Below are 11874 nucleotides of genomic sequence, written 5' to 3' on the forward strand. Positions count from 1 at the left end.
CGGGATGCTCTAATTTGGTGGTGAGAACGGACAACAACATGGTTGTGGATGCTATAAACTGCAACAAAGGATATTCTATGGCGACATCGTCTGTTCTTGATGATTCTCGTAGTATTTTACTAGATTTCGGAAGGGTTTTATTGAGCATTGTAGTAGAGAGATAAATTATGTAGATCATGGGTTGGCTAGATGGGGACGTGCAAACAACCCTTCTCTTTGGATTGATGCCCCACCTAGCTCATCCTAAGACTGTTAGCGAACGATGTAACTATTATTTGATTAATAAAGTAAACCTTCCCTTAAAAAACCGAAAAAATAGTGAAAAAGTTCATTATTTTCTGATTTTTATGATAAACATTGCTGAAAGTTTTAGCTTCCTGTAAATTTTCGTGATGAAATAACTTTGGTGGCGGTCTGGACAAAAAAGAACAAAATCCATGCTCCAAGATGCTTCCAACAATAGTTTTTTCGGAGCATCATTTTTTTCAGACCTACATGAATGTCATTTCATCACAAAAAATTGCAGCAAGTTAAAACTTTGACCAATGTTTATAAAAAAATCAGAGTTTTTTTTACTAATTTTCCAGATTTTATGTTTCATTAGGGAGCATGTGAGCTTGGATTCAAATACTCCACGTCCAAGAAAAGTATACTTTTCCCCCTCAAATCCATCTAGCTGGATCAAATCCCCCCCCCCCCCCCCAAATCTAAAACCAGTTAAATCAACCCCCAAACCTTGCAATACCGAATCAATAAGCCCCTCGAGTGGTTTTGGGAAGGATTACGGCCGGTTTTGACTATAGGTTGTTGACTTGTGCCCCGCGATGCAGTGTTCAGAACTTTAGTCAAAACCACGTGCAATCCTTCCCAAAACCACTCAAGGGGCTAATTGATCTAGTATTGCAGAGTTGAGGGCATGATTTAACTGGTTTTAGACTTTGGGGGGAATTTGGTCCAACTAGAGAGATTTGAGGGGGGAAAGTATACTTTCCTCATAGGTATAATTCTTTAAAACTTGAACAATTTTTTAGAAATGTAAACAGTGTTTGAAATTGAGAACATTGTTTGAAACTGTGAAAAGAAATTAAGCATGAACTTTCTTTAAACAAAATATGAAAATAATTAAATTGAGTAAAAATTATGAAAATTGTGAATACTTTCTGAAAGTTCTGAACATTTTTTGAAAAAGCAATCAGTCTTTGAAATTCCAAAAAAATAACTTTTTTAAGAACGTGAACAAAATTTTGAAGCTTTTGAAAAAACGAACATCTTTTAATGTTTTGAAAGATTTTTATGAAACTTACATGATATTTTGCAAGTTTTATAAAAGAAGGGAAAAAACCAGTAACAACGTAAAAGAGAAAACTTGGAAGAAAAAACCATCAAGAAAACAACAGGAAAAAAAACAGAGAAAATAAAAAAAATTAACCAAAACCTTTGGGAAGGTTCCCAAAGCCATAACCTTCAAGAATTGGGATCTCTTGCACGTTCCTAGCTATTGGGCCAACCTATCTGGCTGTCGCTCGCTCGCTCGCTCGCATGTGCAAAGCAGCGACATTTTGCGGCTCGAATAGGATTCTCCACCGTTCGTTCCTTCCTTATATAGGTCAAGCTAACTGTTTTTTTTTTGTAATGCGGCTAAGGACACTTGACGCCATGCCTTGATTGAATGTCGGATGGCCTAATGTTTATGGGCGTTGGGAGATGAAGAAACGCTGGAACATATGATCTCTAATCGTTCGGACAATGCCCGGCTATGGTTGTTTCTGTTTGTTTGAACCCATGAACCAACAAGAGCTTACACAAGTGCTTATTACCCTATGGGCCATCTGGTGGACTCGAAAGCAGGCAATTCAGATGACAAATTTTAAAGTCCTCTTTCTATGATGGGTTTCATCAATAGATACTAGGAAGACTTGGAGATAACCTCGGCATGCAATAGGTCTCCAAGTTATGTCTCAGCAAGAGCTCGTCCAGCAAAGGTAACATGGCTTCCCTTGCTATTGGCGACAAGAAGTTGAATGTTCAGCAGTCTAGGCACGACGGCAAAGGGGCAACAACAGTTGTATGTCGAGATGCTAGTGGCAAGTTCGTTGGAGCTTCAGCAATGGTTTTCGATGGTCTTGTTGATCTAGCTAGCTTGGAGGCCCATGGATGCAATGAGGTGTTTGGTGCTAGGATAGGATCTTCTTATGACAAGATTGACCCACTGGTAGAAAAGAGGGCTTTGGTTCAGGCCGGGTCAGCCCATTAGTCCCGGTTCAGTCCAGAACCGGGACCAATGGGGGCACTGGTCCCGGTTCGTGAGGCCAGGGGCCTGCCGGGCCTCGTGGGGGCATTGGTCTCGATTCGTCTGGTCCCTTTGGTCCCGGTTGGTGGGACGAATCGGGACCAATGGGCCTCGCTCCTGGCCCACCACCATTGGTCCTGGTTGGTGGCTTGAACCGGGACCACAGGCTGCCCTTTAGTCCCGGTTCATGTCACGAACCGGGACCAATGAGGTGCCTATATATACCCCTCGCCCATGAGCAGAGCACTCCAGTGCTCTGTTTTTCTCTGGCCGGCGAGGGGAGGGCTTTGTGGTGCTCTAGCTCACCTCCTATGCACATGAGGTGTTCGATGAAATGACCGAGCCACACTAGTTAAGCTTTCTCCTCTCGAAGCTCGACCTCAAAGCTCCATTTTCCTCGAGATTTGTCTAGGTTTAGCGGTCCGTCACGTCCCATTCCCGTCTTCACCGCTGTCGATCGCCCGCGCCGATCTCGTCGCCGGCACCACCGTGGTGAGCCTCTTGTTCTTATCTTCTTTCTGAAAGAAAAAAATTCTTATTTTAGATAGATACTTGTCTAATTTTCTTACTATTTTATTGCTTGTTATTATATAGTGCGATGGTTTTGCTATCCGCCCCCGTCGGCCCTCGTCCTGTCTATGATTCGAATGTGGTATATATTATCTTTATAAATATTGGTTCATTTATTGTTTATGAAAATTATGCCGACCAACGTGACATAGATTTTATTTATCTAGGAGGTATGTGAACCGGAAATTCCAACCGACCCTATTGTCGAGAGGATAAATTTAGTTGAAGAAGAAAACAATTTCTTGAAGGAAAAAATAAAAAAAAATTGAGGAGGAGAAGATGATATTGGAGTTGCATGTTGCGGATGTCGTCGATGATCACAAGATCAAGATGGATGCAATGCGCTTGAAGATTAGAAAATATGCCATTCATACCGAGGCTTGGTATCATTATGCCGTTGGATCAATTGTTACCTTGGTTGCGATTATGATCGCATTTGTTTTCGCATTGAAATGTTTTACATAGTTTCAATGTACGGTTTAATTAATTAGATGCTCTGGAGAGCTATATGTTGTTAGATGAGTACTATGTATGTACTTTGGTTTTAATGTGATGATGAACTTCTATTAATTTGGTCACTTAATTATCTATTCATGATGTTCTGTAATGGTTTTTGACACACTTAATTATATATAATGCACGCAGATGAACCGGCAATGGATGTACGGTGACAGACACACCTCCGAGTACATTAAGGGCGTGCATGATTTTCTCGAAATGGCTGAGGCAAACAAGCAAAATGGTTTTATGTGTTGTCCATGCCCTAAATGTGGGAATACGAAGTCTTACTCTGACCGGAAAATCCTTCACACCCACCTGCTTTACAAGGGTTTCATGCCACACTATAATGTTTGGACGAGGCACGGAGAAATAGGGGTTATGATGGAAGACCGCGAAGAAGAAGAGGACGATGACAACTATGTGCCCCCTGAATACGGTGATGCTGCAACGGGGGAAGCTGCTGAAGATCAAGAGGAACCAGACGATGTGCCCAATGATGCTGCAACGGGGGAAGCTGCTGAAGATCAAGAGGAACCAGTGCCCGATGATGATGATCTCCGCCGGGTCATTGTCGATGCAAGGACGCAATGCGAAAGTCAAAAGGAGAAGCTGAATCGATCGCATGTTAGAGGATCACAAAAAAGGGTTGCACCCCAATTGCGAAGATGGCAACACAAAGCTCGGTACCGTACTGGAATTGCTGCAGTGGAAGGCAGAGAATGCTGTGCCTGACAAAGGATTTGAGAAGCTATTGAAAATATTGAAGAAGAAGCTTCCAAAGGATAACGAATTGCCCGACAGTACATACGCAGCAAAGAAGGTCGTATGCCCTCTAGGATTGGAGGTGCAGAAGATACATGCATGCCCTAATAACCGCATCCTCTACCGCGGTGCGTACAAGGATCTGAACGCATGCCCGGTATGCAGTGCATTGCGGTATAAGATCAGACGAGATGACCCTGGTGATGTTGACGGCGAGCCCCCCTGGAAGAGGGTTCCTGCGAAGGTGATGTGGTATGCTCCTATAATACCACGGTTGAAACGTCTGTTCAGAAACGAAGAGCATGCCAAGTTGATGCGATGGCACAGTGAGGACTGTAAGAAAGACGGGAAGTTGAGAGCACTCGCTGACGGGTCGCAGTGGAGAAAAATCGAGAGAAAGTACTGGGCTGAGTTTGCAGCTGACCCAAGGAACGTATGTGTCGTGGAATTAACACGTCAGATGTCCTAGGTGTAAGGACCTAGTCGTGAGGCCAGCGCATCTATGTAGTAGCTTGAGAGGGGTTGATTGGGATGAGAGACGCAGGGCGGATCAACGCACCAGACAAGGGTTTAGACAGCTTCGGGCCCCGGGAAACATCATCCGGTAACAACCCTACGTGCTGTTTGAGGCTAGGTCTCATTATGATCACGGGAGAGTCGCCGGCTCCGGCTCTCGGTGTTTAGCCCTAGAGATAATTTCTTGTTGCTTCTCCCTCTTTCGGGTGCCCTGCCCCTCCTTATATAAGTTAGAGGGGCGGGTTACATGTGGAGTCCTAGTAGGACTTGGACTAATCTATCTTCTCTTACAAGTTGATTACAAGTCCGGGTCTTGCTTCCTCGTAAAGGAAGGATTTGTCATCCCTTTCTTCTTAAGCCGGCCCATAATAAACGTGAGCCGCCTTCTGGGCCTTGGGCCTAGTCTTCTATCTGACCCGCCGTCGGGGCCATCTATGAGTCGTCTGGTTCATGAGCTCGTCTGGCTGGGAGCCGCCAGACCCGTGAGTCGCCAGTCCTCCGGCGGGTCACGGTGAAGCGCCAAGTCCGGCCGGGTCATACTTCCGGCCGGGTCATTCCGCGGGGTATATCCCCGACATTGGCCCCCAGTTTAATTTGGATTTATCCATGTTAAACTAATCTGCAATATAAACACAAGAACAAATTTGACAGGTTGTGTTCCGGGTTAAATATTCTTGGTAAGCCGGCACTTGATCATCCTTAAGTCCTTGTCATCTTCCTTCTTGATATGTATCCATAATCTCATAGCAAATCTCTTTAGTAGATATGTTCAAATTTTGCCAATGCAAAAAATCCAGATACTTCCTTTGAAAAATCCGGGTCAATAGGCCAGCTTCAGAGTCAATTTGCTGACATTGGTCTCTTTGTTGAGAAATATTGTAAGAGATAACCCACTTGAGTCGGCTTTCAATGCTCTGACTTGACAAAAATATTGGTCTTCAAATATTCAACTTATATTCAGCCGGCTTAAAGATATAAAACTTGCCGGTTTATGAGTACCAAAATTGCCGGGTTATAAAAGCTGATACTTCCGGGTCATGATTGTTGCCAACACCGGTTCATGTTGATAATTCCAGGTTGTAGACACAGGGTCATAATGATTGGTGACGCCGGGTCAATCTGGTTTGCTCAAAACAAAGAATTTGAAAATATTTCTTCGATAATAATATAATACCTGTAACCCCCAAGTCTTGAGGAGAACAAAGTGATGGCTTAAGACTTGCTTCAATATAAATGCTGCCACTTTGAAGAAATCCATATTGTTCATCTCAGTCACTAGTAAAAACTGAATACTCCATATTATGTAGCCCCCAAGTGCCGGGTTGTCATGCTTGCAGCAACCTCGGACTTGTAATTGCCTTATGCTCATATAAACTTCAACCAGCGTAGCCCCCAAGGGTCGGGTCATTATGCAATAATGAGCAGGGACTTTGTAAATATGATCATTGATAATAACAATGTATAATGTAATCTCCACCATGGGGCTTGAACCCACGTCCACAAGGTTAAGAGCTTTGTACTCTACCAACTGAATAGTGGATCTTTCAATATAATGGATTAAGGCTTGTGTACCTCGAATTTTCGACAGGAGCAATTGGTAGCCCCTAAGGGCCGGCTCATTTAGAATGTGATGAGTCGGGTCTTCAATAAGTTGATCCAAAAAGAATGACTTTGCATTAGCCCCCAAGTGCCATGGTGCATGCTGGCAGTGACATGGGACTTGTATATTCGTTGTAATCTCGATTTGAACAATGTAGCCCCCAAGTGCCGGGTCGTAAGCCTGCAGCGACTCGGGACTATTTCCTCCATTGTAAAATAAATCATGCCCATTGATAACAATAATAGCCGTTGCGCTGAAGCGACTTTGAAAACCTGGCGGCTCTTGGCCAATGACGACTTAATGCGCCTTCATTGTAAGCCGGAATTTTTGTAACCCGGCGGCTTATAGCCTTTGAGAAAACCAAGAATTGATAACCGTTTTGAGACACCAATTTCAATCTTTGATGATGGGCTTGAACTTAATCATTTATGTAAGTCATAGCCCTGTAAATCCTGCACAGAGTTTAAACAACATATGCCCTGGCGACTTAACGTTAAAAGCCAGGGCGGGTAACCACCCAAATGTAGTCTTATCCTGCACACAAGTAGATCACAAGATCCCTTGGCGGTTTACCGCAGGGCGGGTCATAATATCTCACATATAACCACTGTGATATTGATTTTGTACTGCCGGTTTACATGACCTGTGCAGTAAGGGTGATAATCCGATCCTTAGAAGCCAATGCTTCCACATAGATGATGATTGTCATAAGCTGGCGATTTATCATCGAAAATCAAGCCGGGTTAAATAGCAACCACTCATATACACTTTAGATATGAAAAAAGAGCTTCAAATAAAATCCAAAAATTGTTTGCAAAAAGAGACTTTGAAATTTTTTGAGGCTTCTGATTCGAATACGATCAGAAAACCATCCCAAAGGGGTTAAGCTAAGATTCGAATACGATCATATAGCCCCCAGTGGCTTTGGCGTTGCCGATCAAGAGGGTACCGACAGCTATGTTCTCTTTGGTTCGAATACGACCTATGTTTGAACAGGAAGCCCCCAAATGACCTTGAGAGTTGTTTAACGACGCTGATTCGAATATGATCCACGTCGGTTCCCAAAGGGGGTTGAGCTATGGTTCAAATATGACCAAGAAACTCCCCAATGAGCTCGGCAGTGTGCCGATCAAAAGAGTATCGGCAGCTATGTTCTCTTTGGTTCGAATACGACCTATGTTTGAACAGGAAGCCCCCTAGTGATCATGAGAATATTTAACGACTCTGATTCGAATACGATCAGGGTCACACCAAAAGGGTTAAGCTAAATTCGAATACGATCAGCTCCCAATGGTCATTAAAGCAGGGTACCTATATTTGAGTTGTGCCTTGAAACAGACTCTCTTTGGTCCCTTTAATTTTTCCTGAGAACTCGAACTTTGCGAGAGATAAATTCTTTTTGAACCGGAAAAACCGGATATTGAAAGTTTCAAAGCTTTGTGATAAACAAATTTACCTTAAACCAGATTTTGAACCAGATTTGAGAGCTTCAAAACTTTGTGGCAGATAAATTTCCCTTGAACCGGATTTTAAACCGGATATTTAAGAGCTTCGGCGCTTTGTGGGAGATGTCAAGTCTCTTGAGCCGGATCTAAACCGGAATCCTTCTTTTTAAGCCGGAAATTTTCTGACGGCCTTTAAACTTTCACCAATATGGCGGCAGCCTCCGGGACCGGGTTATTTTTCCCTCCAATGACCCGGAGTTCTTGAATGCATTGAAATCAACCAATGATGCCGAGTCATATCATTGTAGCCCCCGAGTCTCAGGACGACTCGAGGAGTTGGCTTTGAGATTCTCCATATTGACCATAACATAAGGTGTATATCATTGGTGTTGATAGCGTGATGTGAATCCACAGAAAATTGAGGTGACTGCGGCGGGTTATAAATGACCCCGTATGAGCCGTGTCAGCAACTCGACCAATGGTTCCTTCCAACTGGATGTTTTGAAGTTAACCAAACTGTAGTGACGGCGACTTGTGTGCATGCCCATTGAGCCGTCCAGTGCCGACGGCGGCTGATAACACATGACAATTTTCCTCCAAGCTGTTGGAAGAAAACTGGGCTTCCCAAGTAGTGACCTGCTCATATTCAATAATCCGCTCATGCAGACAAATGCAGTCCTGGTGTGTCGATGTAGACCAGGCCGCGAGAGGCGGACGGAAAAGACGACCTTAGCATCAGAGGCGGCTCAGACAGGTGAACCGGCCGCGGTGTTGTAAACCTGCGCGGTCGGGCGAGTTAACCACGTCGTTTTGATGTAGTGAACAATTGTCCTGCATCAACAATATTGCAGACCAAGACAAAGATAAACTGCTCTTTTGATAAAAAATAATATGTACCAATAAAATATATTTTAGATGGATATCACCTGATGTGCCAGGCCGAAAATAATCCGCCATGAAATTAATGATTGCTAGGTGAAGTTGAAGTCGCTCACGGGTGAGCCGGCCGCGGCGTGGTAAACTGGTGCCGACGGGTGAGTCGACCGTGGCGTTGTAAGCCGGCGCGGACAGCGAGTCGGCCACGACGTTGTAAGCCGGCGCGGTCGCGAGAGACGGCCACGGCGTTGTAAGCCGGCGCGGACAGCGAGTCGGCCACGACGTTGTAAGCCGGCGCGGTCGCGAGAGACGGCCACGGCGTTGTAAGCCGGCGCGGTCGCGAGAGACGGCCACGGCGTTGTAAGCCGGTGCGGGAATCCGTTGAGTAAGGACAACCACCTATGCCAAATAATGTTTGGCGTGTCTCCATCTTCGCGGTATAATACCACTTTGTGATGGATAATTTTCCTGCATATAAAAGACAACAGGGCAAAGTAGCTCTGCTCGGATGAATTAATATGTGCTTAAAAATAAGGTGAATGGCACCTGGTTTTTGTCGGAGGTTGATCCAGTTGTGATAACAAGCCGACCATAAAAATCACCCGGTAGGTACAGTCAGCCGCGGCATTGTAAACGGTGCAGACGGAAAAATCAATCACAAGCACAGTAAGCCGTGCGGACGGCTAGTCAATCGCGGGCATGGTCCCGGTTAGTTGATGTAACCGGGTCATAAGGACGGCGACTTGTGCACGTTCGTTCAGCGGGCAGTATGGCGCGGACGAAACGCCGGTACAAGAACATTGCCAGTGCGCTCTATACCCGCAGTATAACGCCTCATCTGATTTTGTTCGGACGACTGATGATCCGTAAGTAGCACCTGTAGATAACTTTTTCAACTGGCTCACACTCCAACCAGGCCCTTTTCCTTTCTTTCTTTCCTTGCATAAGCAGATGGCCGAAGCAGACCGCAAGGGCGGCTCGATCGTAAAAACTGAGCTCGTGTCAGATCTGACCCCGGGTCGTGTGCTGTCAACGCATGGCACCTGTCTGAGTCCATGTTGCAGGCGGCCACGACGAAATCGACCGAATCCTCCTCTTGTCGGTTTACTCTACGCACATCCACATCTCAAGTTGTCCCAAAAAAGTCTGGGTATCACGTGGAGTAGCAATCAATTCATGTTCTCCGTGCTGGTCATGTAGTAGCACTACGGTGCTTCACGTATTAGCAGCTGCCGTCAGTGGACATGTGCATTGGAAAAAGAGTAAAAAAACTGATTTGGATGCTTTAGCACTGGATTCTTCCCTTAAGTAATTCCTTCATCTTTGGAAAGGGTCCCGGCAGATCACCGGAAGAAGCCCGCCATGCGTACCGGTGATCACGTACTTGCTATGGTCAATGATTTACACGTAATCTTTGGAAAGGGTCCCGGCAGACTAGCTGTTCCGAATGACGTTGAGGGACACACACCCATGTGGAAGAAGAAATCTATATTTTGGGACCTACCCTACTGGAAAGAGCTAGAGGTCCGCTCTTCAATCGACGTGATGCACGTGATGAAGAACCTTTGCGTGAACCTGCTAGGCTTCTTGGGCGTGTATGGGAAGACAAAAGATACACCTGAGGCACGGGAGGACCTGCAACGTTTGCACGAAAAAGACGGCATGCCTCCGAAGCAGTATGAAGGTCCTGCCAGCTACGCTCTTATGAAAGAAGAAAAGAAATCTTCTTTGAATGCCTGCTCAGTATGAAGGTCCCGACTGGCTTCTCGTCGAATATAAAGGGAATAATAAATATGCCAGAGAAAAAGTTCCAGAACCTAAAGTCTCATGACTGCCACGTGATTATGACGCAACTGCTTCCGGTTGCATTGAGGGGGCTTCTACCGGAAAACGTCCGATTAGCCATTGTGAAGCTATGTGCATTCCTCAATGCAATCTCTCATAAGGTGATCGATCCAGAAATCATACCAAGGCTAAGGAGTGATGTGGCGCAATGTCTTGTCAGTTTTGAGCTGGTGTTCCCACCATCCTTCTTCAATATCATGACGCACGTCCTAGTTCATCTAGTCAACGAGATTGTCATTCTGGGGCCCGTATTTCTACACAATATGTTCCCCTTTGAGAGGTTCATGGGAGTCCTAAAGAAATATGTCGGTAACCGCGCTAGGCCAAGGGAAGCATCTCCATGGGCCATCAAACAGAGGATGTCATTGGGTTTTGTGTTGACTTCATTCCTGGCCTTAAGAAGATAGGTCTCCCTAAATCGCGGTATGATGGGAGACTGACTGGAAAAGGCACGCTAGGAGCAGACTCAATAATATGCAGGGACGGGCATTCTTGGTCTCAAGCACACTACACAGTTCTGCAGAACTCTACCTTGGTGACCCCGTATGTCGATGAACACAAGAACAGTCTGCGCTCCAAACACCCGGAGCAGTGCGACGACTGGATTACATGTGAACACATCAGGACTTTCAGCAGTTGGTTGGAAACACGTCTCAGAGGTGACAACACTGTTTGTGATTAGCTGTACTCATTGTCCAGGGGACCATCTTTGACTGTATTGACTTACAAAGGATACGAGATAAATGGGAATACATTTTACACGATCGCCCAAGATCAAAAGAGCACCAACCAAAACAGCGGTGTCCGCTTTGATGCAGCAACCGAGAGGGGAAAGGACACATATTATGGTTACATAGTGGACATATGGGAACTTGACTACGGACATGATTTTAAGGTCCCTTTGTTTAAGTGCAAATGGGTCAATCTGTCAGGAGGCGGGGTATAGGTAGACCCACAGTACGGAATGACAACAGTGGATCTGAAAAATCCTGGGTACACTGACGAACCGTTCGTCCTAGCCAATGATGTGGCACAGGTTATCTATGTGAAGGACATGTCTACCAAACCGAGAAAAAGAAAAGACAAGGAAACGAATACATCGTACGATGAGCCAAAGCGCCACATAGTTCTTTCAGGAAAAAGGGACATCGTGGGAGTGGAGGGCAAGACAGACATGTCTGAAGATTATGAAAAGTTTCATGAAATTCCTCCCTTCAAAGTCAAGGCTGACCCAAGCATCCTGATAAACGATGAAGATTATCCATGGTTACGGCGCAATAAGCAAATGACACAAGCGAAGAAAAAGTGAAGACTATTATGATGATACCATGCCAACTTTGTAACAGACGAGTATGATACCATTGTCCGTTTTGTACACGAAGTGCATCCAGTTTTTGCCGTAACCCTCTCAACTTTCTTGCACATGCTATGTGGATGAAATGATGATACCATGCCAACTTTCAACCTCT

Source organism: Triticum aestivum, chromosome 6D (assembly GCF_018294505.1).
Source record: "Triticum aestivum cultivar Chinese Spring chromosome 6D, IWGSC CS RefSeq v2.1, whole genome shotgun sequence".
NCBI classification, from domain to species: Eukaryota; Viridiplantae; Streptophyta; class Magnoliopsida; order Poales; family Poaceae; genus Triticum; species Triticum aestivum.